The 9675-nt window shown below is 46.2% G+C and overlaps 1 pseudogene; it reads left to right on the forward strand.

The window, feature by feature from the left end:
* The first annotated feature begins 203 nt into the window (after window positions 1–203).
* On the forward strand, window positions 204–945 carry LOC142199137 (proteinase-activated receptor 1-like; annotated as a pseudogene).
* Window positions 946–9675: the final 8730 nt, after the last annotated feature.

A 9675-nucleotide genomic window follows, 5' to 3' on the forward strand; every position in this document is an offset into this window, starting at 1 on the left:
AGAATGTCAGATCTAAAAACAGCACAAAGGCAGAGATTTACTTTAAGGTGGAAAATTGTCATTGAATAAATCCAATTCATTGGGTTTATTATATCCTTACCTGTCACATGAAATCTTTTTATAGCAAAAGTAATTATTTCTCCTTTTTTTCAGAGGATATTAACTCTCAGGATATTTCAGATGACGCCACATTCTACCTTACTAGTCACTCGTTGACCATGTTTGTACCATCGATCTACACTGTGGTGGTCACTGTGGCTCTGCCTCTGAATGTGATGGCAATTCTAATGTTTCTACTGAAGATAAAAATCAAGACGCCGGCAGTAGTCTATATGCTGAACTTGGCCATAGCTGATGTGCTTTTTGTTGCTGTGCTGCCTTTCAACATTGTGTACAGATTCTCAGGGAACAACTGGAAAATCGGAGAAGGAATGTGCCGAATTGTGACTGCGGCATTTTACTGTAACATGTACTGCTCCATCCTGCTCATGACTAGTATGAGTGTGGACAGGTACATAGCCGTGGTGTTTTCAATACACTCTCGTTCCTGACGCACAAAGAAACGGGCTTGGCTGGTGTGTGTCTTTATCTGGCTAATATCTATAGCTAGCACCGTGCCTCTTCTTCTTACCAAGCAAACTATTTACATTGGATCTCTGGACATTACAACTTGCCATGATGTGCTGGAGCTAAAGCACCAACAGAACTTCTACATATACTACTTCACCGCCTTCTCCTCAATTTTTTTCTTCTTTCCATTATTTATTACAATCTTCTGTTATGTTTTAATTATCCGAACCTTGAGTAAAAGATCTAAGGACATTGAAAATTGTTCTAAGAAAAGAAGAGCTATTTGCTTAACTATTATAGTCCTTTCTGTGTTCATTATTTGCTTTGGTCCTACAAAACCTCATCTTTCTAGTGCATTATCTGCATTATCTGTGATATTGCTGGAGAAGGCTACAGTAAAGAGATTGAAGTGTATGCAGCGATGGTCATGCATTAATACTACCGCTCCACTTACAGAATTATCCCCATTCTCTTGATTGCTGGAGACAGCTATAGTAAAGAGCTCTCTGAGTCCCATGAAAGGGACTACCCTCACAGAGGAAACCCTATTGTTATTGATCTGTCCTATAAAAGTTGTTCATGTGTTATTGAAATTTATTGTATCAATGTCCAAGTGAATGTCTAGACACTACTGCATGGGTTTTCATACTTTTGAGAATATAATACCTAATACAGAGAAGAATATATCATTTTGCCATAATCATGTATTTGCATGGTCACTATCCAGAAATCTGTTATAGTATCTGTAACCAGTGTGCAACTATCTGAAAAGGACATAAGGGAGGAGCATTGTGGGGAGGAGCCAATCATCTGCTGCTAGCCAATCAACAGCCTAGAGGATGTTCTCGGTAATGCTGATTGGACGAGAGTAGCTGACATTACCTTCCTTACAAGGCTCCTCCTTCATGTCCTTTACAATTGGATGCCTGCACATTATACATTTCATATACTCAACGTGGACCCATACACAAAAATGTCCAGTAGTAAAAGTATTGTATGGTTTGTAAGTAATATAAACTTGTATCCCTGTGTGTGACTGATACTACTAGATTATTCAGCCAATAAACTCATATATAAACAATATTGAAAAAATATCTCCCTCACACATACTGGACGCATCCATGACACTGCTATCCAGTGGTACAACACATATAAACGTAGATTGTGCAACTGTTGTAAGACCTTACGCAGAACTGTATCTCCTGCTGTTGAGGTAGTGACCTCCGCCAGAATACGGGTCACTTCCAGTGGTCAGTCACCTGCTCCAAATCAATCATGCATGTGCGCGCTGACAAAGATAAACACTGACGTTGATGCAGTTTCAATCTCAGTCCATGCAACTGGGCGCTCACACAGTACTGACGTTTATTGAGGAAGTTACATATTTCTTGCCCTCCCTGACTCAAACCAAATCAACAGCAGTCTGTGCCCCGTCAGGCAAAACATGTTTCCTTTTGAACAACCGCAACATTCTCACGGTCCCAAATATTGCTTATCCGCCTGTGCACTGACGGATATGTGACCCCACAACCTCACCACCAACAAAGTCACCTTTACCGGTTTCAGACTCTTGTTGTCAGGTCCCTGACCACAGGTTGCAGTCACTGGGCAATATCAAAAAAATAAAACAATCCAACAACACCCGTCCTCCTCCCTAACGGCCTAATGCTACAAATCAACACTCAAATCACACCACAGCACCCGTCCTCCTCCCTGACGGCCTCATGCTATGGATCAACAGTCAAATCACACCACAGCACCCGTCCTCCTCCCTGACGGCCTCATGCTATGGATCAACAGTCAAATCACACCACAGCACCCGTCCTCCTCCCTGACGGCCTCATGCTATGGATCAACAGTCAAATCACACAACAGCACCCGTCCTACTCCCTGATGGCCTCATGCTCAGACTAAATGTTGCGATCGTCCAAAAGATCACACGCACTACTCTACATCAAAGAGGGCAAGAAATTCACTTCCCAGAATCTGCAGCACCACAGGTGACTGAACACTCGGTGATATATATATACCGGTGAGGAAAAACAAGTTCAGACTACGGCTCTAGGACCCACCTATCCGTATCACTCGGACTGGACAATCGATCCAACTGGATCACCTGTCAGCCAGACAACGACACACCGACAGTCACAAGCAAATGACATATATTCATATGAATATGCATACACTTACCGTGACTCTAATGAGGGTGATCAGGCCTCGGGTCGGTGAGACGCCGTCCGACGTCCAGGGTCCGGCGCGGGTCGGTCGTCCACGGTGGTCCTATACCGTAGTCCCTGTTCGGGCGCCATCTGTTGAGGTAGTGACCTCCGCCAGAATACGGGTCACTTCCAGTGGTCAGTCACCTGCTCCAAATCAATCATGCATGTGCGCGCTGACAAAGATAAACACTGACGTTGATGCAGTTTCAATCTCAGTCCATGCAACTGGGCGCTCACACAGTACTGACGTTTATTGAGGAAGTTACAGTTTTTATACAGGAATGCAAGAAAGATAAGATAACGGCAGGCTGTAAGCATATACGTCTTGTATCCGAATACACTGGCGATCAGTGATTGGCTCTTAAATTTCAACATCTCTTAGCTTTCGATCTCCCGAGAAATGATACTGTCTTTCTTGTAAACCACATGACGATCGTGTGCGTCAGCCTCTGGGTGCGGTACTGGATACAGGCGCCATCTTAATGTATAAACGTTGCACAAAGAAAAATATAATTTCTTAAGCAGTATAAAGCATGTATAAAAATAAGAATGGACATGGTCTACCTTCACACTGCTATATAGTCATAGGGGCTGATTTAATATGCCTTGAATGCCATTTTCAGGTGTAAAAACACTTGAAAAAAAAAATCTAATTTTTGGAACATGACATGATTTTTGGCTTTTGCACCATACTTCCCACCTTTGTATAAAGTGGGCAGAATGTGGCGGGAATCAAGATGGTATTTTTGATAATTTGCCCCATAACACTGTAAGAATATGCAAATCTGTCTTCCATGATGTAATTAGGAAGACAGTGCCTGATTCATGCAGCCCAATAGAGGGCACTGCCTGAGGATATGCAAATCTGTCTTCCATGATGTAATTAGGAAGGCAGTGCCTCAGTCATGCAGCCCAATAGAGGGCGCTCCCTTTAACATCATGCCTGACCTTCCCAGAGGCCTTTGCTGTAATGCAATGATGTGGGATCTTAACAAGTACAGTCTCTCAGCCGAGGACAGCTGACTGTACTTGGTAAAATCCCACATCATTGCATTGCAGCAAAAGCCTCTGAGAAGGTCGGGCATGATGTTAAAGGGAGCGCCCTCTATTGGGCTGCATGACTGAGGCACTGTCTTCCTAATTACATCATGGAAGACAGATTTGCATATTCTTCCCCTGTTCCTTTGCACAGTGGAGCGCAAAATGGCTTAATAAGACTCCACACACCTAAATGGTGGTTTCTCCCTGAGGAGTGATGATATCCCCTTAACCATAACATTGTAGTGAGTTATAGTTGAAATGAACCAATTGTCTTTATTACTTTTCGTTATAAATGGAGTAATACATATGTATTACAAAAAGATATTAAAGTGTCCATTACAAATGATTGTATCAATATCATTGACAGGTTGGATCCTCCTGGTGCCGCGGCCCTTCCCGTCACCAACTTTCTACCTTGCAAAACAGTAATAACTAACAAACATTATATATTCCTCCCATGCTATGGCTGACTATCCATATCAGGGTCTTCCCAGCATCCATATTCTTTCTTACTATCAACCTTCACATCATTCCTGCTTTATATTCATACTTTACAGCTGGATCCTCACACCTCTATACTTTATCTGGGGGTTATTCATCTATCTTGTAATGTATAAAAGACCGCCATAACACTCCAGGGTTTACATCATCCCAGCTCCTCTCCACGCATGAAGAGTGGGTTGAGATACTTCTCCACCATTACAGTTATTATTAATGTCATACTAAACCTAAGAAAGAGTCTCTTATAACAAACTTGGCCCAATACATAGATAAAACCCCAAAATTAAAAAAAGCCTTCTATTATAATTTATCACAACCCATTTCATCTAACAATAATCCACTCTCTAACCTCCTATTCATTTTTGAGAGATCATAGTCACCATCTATCTTGAGACTTCAGTTACAGTAAAATCTTTCTCCCTGAAGCCATTTTGCCTAAATTGCAAGAGGTTACACATCCCTTCACTTGTCCTAGTACTCAAGTAGGGTTCCACGCCATATATACTATGTTGAAAGAACTTGGCACTTCAAGAATTCAAAGAATGAATATATAGAATGGTTGTGCTCTGAGGAGGTAAGTCATGGAATGCACTAAAGTAGAACACTGAAATTTAAGAAAACAACCAATGCAACAATTAATGTAAATGCAATAGGGAACACGGGTAACAGGGCAATTGCAGATGAACAAGGGTATACAATAAATAATAAGGCGCAGTGCAGATACATGTGAAAGGTAAATGCAATACAATATAATAATCATCATGCATAATGGACATCAGGTCCCTATATGAATAGGGTAGCAGGTGTACAGATCCAGAGGAAGCAAACTGAAGTGGCCTGAATTAAAGCGGGATATACAGTAATAGAAGTAGGCTACAAGTAGTGAAATATGTTCAGTAAAGAGACCACAGTACACACCTGATTGTGAATGCCTTTGGGGTCTGTCAGTTTATGCAGTACAGTCATGGAGTAGCACTTGTGGTGGGGAAAAGGCTGGGCAAGTGTATCGGTGACTGCCGCATCTAAATATAGTGACATGGCGCTTGTGACGTCAGATCTTCTCCACCGACTACGCCTAAAACTGGTAAATTGCATCCCAGATGGAGGGAAACGGAGGATGGGAGTAAGAGTGGAAGATGAAGTGCCACCAGATGGGCCGAGTCCTCTCAACCACTCTCTCCATCTCTACTCCTAGTCCGGACACCGATGAGGGGGGCCTGCGGTGTTACCTAATTGTGCTGGTAGTAGTTTTTCCCGGGCGCTTCCAGTTGGAGAGGGGACCTCTGTATTCTGAGTCTGCTTAGTGTAAGGGATCAGGGCTTGGGGACAGCATGACAGTTTTTGTTTTTTCTATGGTAAGGAAATGGTGGATTCTGGAGATGTTTGTGAGGTACAGGTGACTTGAGCGTGCACGTGATTGGATATGTGGGGTAAAGTAAGGGTCTGTGTAAGAGGGTGAAACAGCCCCTGTGTAGTGAATGTGCAATGTGTAATTGAGTTGGTGTTTTCATAACCTGACATTTTGTTGTTTGACCACGAGAGGTCGCTGTTGCAAGATAACAAGTAAAAGGAAAAAGGCTGTATGCCCCTGGAAGATTGATGTGGAAACCCTGATCGTTGTAGGAAGGTTCTAGGAGCCATTTTGAGTCAGAGTGTGCTGGACTCTAGAGAAGAGAGAGCTGTGGAGACATCACTGTGCAGAGAGGGTCCTTGGAGGGAGAAGCCACAGCAAGAATAGCTGTGGATTTGAGACTTTCAGAGTCTGTCCAGACACCATCCTAAGGAGAAGATTACTGTCAGAGACTTGGCTGAGAAGTGAGACTGCCAGTGAGACCGCATGCTGTCCGAGGAGCTCCTCTTCACCCGGATGCTAACAGAGACTAAAAGGTACCCAACAGAAGTAAGCGTGCACGCACCACACTGCAAGTTTTGCACCATATTGCTGGGACTGAGTAAAAAGCCTGTAGTTAGTTAGTTAGGTATAATCATCACCCCAGGCTGCAATACTGGTGAACTATCTACCTGTCTGGTAAAAGGACTAAGTCACAGAGGATTTCTACAGAGTTATATCTCCCAGAGAGGGACTTTTAAGGAAGTCTGGGAGCAACATTTAGTTTAACTTTACACTGTTTGGCTTGCAAGCTAACCAACTATTATACTTGCTTAGTTGTACTTGGTTTGGGGGGAATTTAGTAGTATTGTGATAAGATTGTAAACCCTGGTGTTACACCGCCGGATGCCTGTGTCACACACACTGAATTATTCCTGTGTAATAGGGTAATAACAGGTAACAGGCAGCTGCATAGGCGCAGCCTGCAGGTAGGTAAAAGCTTGGAGTATATTGAAGGCCACACTAGTGGGCACCGTGCTGTATAACACCAGGGTCCCAGCCTCTAGGCTGTGTAAATGTAATACCTGGGAGTGTTCTTTTGGACAAAAGAGGTTATCTAAGCTAAGTAAAGTCCTATCTTGGTTAAATTGAATTGGACTCACTTCCTTTGTTCGTGACTTCGCTGTATCCTGGGGAGCCCACCTCGGTACACGGCTTACAACTTGGCGTAGTCGGCAGGATACAGCGACCCTCATGGACAGGAATGTGGCGGGAGAGAATCCCCTGGCACCAGCTGTGGTGGTCCAGGGTGCCCCTGCACAGCAAGCCCCAGCGCTGGGGATGCCGGCCCAAGTGGGGTACTTATCGGCCGGGGCACTAATGCAGCATCTGCCAAAGTTTGACGGTAATAATATGACGTTGCAGGACTGGACTGAAAGGGTACGAAGTATAGTTAGACTGAGCAACCTGATACCGGAACTGCGTGCAGAGATAGCATTAGGGGCCCTAGAAGGTGACGCTAGACGGACAGTGATGGTACGGCCCGAATCGGAAAGAGACACTTTAGAAAAAATATTTTCTCTGCTAGAGGGAGCTCAGGGAGGGCGTGCCAAGGTAGCGCAGTTGCGGAGCAACTTCTTCAATCGGTCACAGAGGGAGGGTGAGACTTTAACGCAATACTCTAACGCCTTACAAGAGATGCTGAATGAAGTGCAGCGACGAGACTCAGAGGCTATGGGAGCCTTCAAAGAAGTGGACCGGCTGCTACGAGATCAATTCATCCTAGGGTTATCCAATAAGTTGTTACAGGATAAACTGCAAGAGATGATCCAGGCAGATGCCAACCTGACATTCTATAATGTTTACCTGGCTGCTGTAGAGAGGGAAGAAGCGCCCGTGGCTGTGAATGTGAAGGCTGTGAGTAGCACCCAAGTGACAGGGACCCGTGGAGGTCCTGAAGACCCAGGGTCCTTAAAGGATGTAGTCCAGGCTCTACGGGCAGAAATGAGAGAACTCCGACTGGAGGTGTCCCAGATGCGAGCAGGTCAATCCATGGTTCCAGAAATGACCGCATCGTCCTACTCTCCCCCGCTGAGAGTACACCGTGGCCGAGGACCCACCAACCGAGGCTCTTCAGCTGGACAGGGATCAAGGGGACCCCTCTGCTGGAGTTGCAGACAGTATGGCCATATCGCCAGAGAGTGTAAGGGGGAGGTGGAACCCGAGCCGGCTTTAAACTCCCGACCGCCGCAGTAACGGGGCGTCCTGTGGCGGTTCACCAACAATCAAGCCCCGTATGTGATGAATGCGATCTATATGCTAGCAGCCCCGTTATGGAAGCTGAGCTGGAGGGCCAGAAGGTACGCTGCTTAGTTGATACTGGATCGGAGTGCACCCTGATGCCCCTGGAGTTCTTCGAGAGACACTTCGGACATATGATGGAGCCAGAGGATGGAAGTGTCATCCGGTTGATAGCTGCCAACAATGGTGCGATGGACGTACAAGGGATCGTCTGGATGCGGGTCCGGCTGTTTGGGCAAGACATTGGCAAAAAGGGGATCGTGCTGATAGACCATCCGTCCAGGAGAGGACTCGATGTGACGCTGGGCATGAACGTGCTGAGAGACCTAGATCATCACCTTTATGCAAAGGAAGGACCTAAATACTGGCAGCGGGCCACCACACACCGGCCGACTCAGAAGGTCCTACAGCAGATGGTGAGGAGCTGTAGTTTGCAGAAGAGCACCATGGCAGGGCGCTCCATTGGATACGTGAAGGTGCCGCTGAGTGCCCCAATGAAGATTCCACCGCGACAGGAAAATATTGTGATGCTTCCGGTGGGGGCTGGACGACCATTAAATGGACTAGAGGTCTTGATAGAGCCTGCCCTGCAGGGAGAAACGCAGACCCGCCCTCTGGTAGCCCGAGCACTTGCCACTGTGAAGGATGGGTGTGTGCCTATACGCTGTCTCAACGTTCTGGACAGTGAGTTGTTCGTGCCTGGGAATACCCTGCTGGCTGAAGTTCACGTGCCCGGGGGTGACATCCTTCGCCGGAAGAGCTTCACGTTGCAGCCTGATGGGAGGTCGTCTTGGACCTATGCTGTGAAGGTCCAGCAAAGGCAGGCTCCAACGGCAGAGTGGAATGGCCAAGTGATCATGTCTCTGATGGGAGTAGATCGCTGGTCTCTGACCCCGGGACAACAGAAGCTTCTGGAGGACACTCTGTGGGAATTCCAGGAGGCGTTTTCAAGACACGATGAAGACTTCGGGTGTGCTACCGCCATTGAACACGAAATCCCCACTGGCGACGCTGCGCCTATTCGGGAGCGGTATAGGCAGATTCCCCCCAAGATGTATCAGGAGGTGAAAGAAATGGTGGCTAGCATGCTGGAGAATCAAGTGATCCAGGAGAGTAAGAGCCCATGGGCTGCTCCGGTGGTCTTGGTGCGGAAGAAAGACGGAAGTCTCCGTTTCTGCATAGATTACCGGAAACTAAATGCTAAGACCGTCCGTGATGCATACCCCCTTCCACGGATTGAAGAGTCACTATCCTCCCTCGGTCATGCCAAGTATTTCTCAACGCTTGACTTGGCCAGTGGATATTGGCAAGTGCCAGTGGCCGAAAAGGACAAGGCCAAGACAGCGTTTATCTTACCCATGGGACTCTATGAGTTTAACAGAATGCCTTTCGGTCTTTCCAATGCCCCAGGGACATTTCAGCGGTTGATGGAACTCTGTTTGGGTGACCTAAACTTTGAGTCAGTATTGATATATTTGGATGACGTTGTAGTGTTTGGGTCCTCATTTGAAGATCATCTCGAAAAGCTGCGGCAGGTCCTAGGGCGAATGCGTGATCATGGGCTAAAAATCAAGCCCAAGAAGTGTCAACTATTCCAGCAGCGAATAGAGTACTTGGGACATGTAGTCACTCCGGAAGGGGTACAACCTGCGCCCAGCAAGGTGGAGGCTGTCCAGAAGTGGCCCCAACCAAGAACCCTGCGTGAAGTACAAG

This window comes from Leptodactylus fuscus, chromosome 1 (assembly GCF_031893055.1).
Source record: "Leptodactylus fuscus isolate aLepFus1 chromosome 1, aLepFus1.hap2, whole genome shotgun sequence".
Taxonomy (NCBI): domain Eukaryota; kingdom Metazoa; phylum Chordata; class Amphibia; order Anura; family Leptodactylidae; genus Leptodactylus; species Leptodactylus fuscus.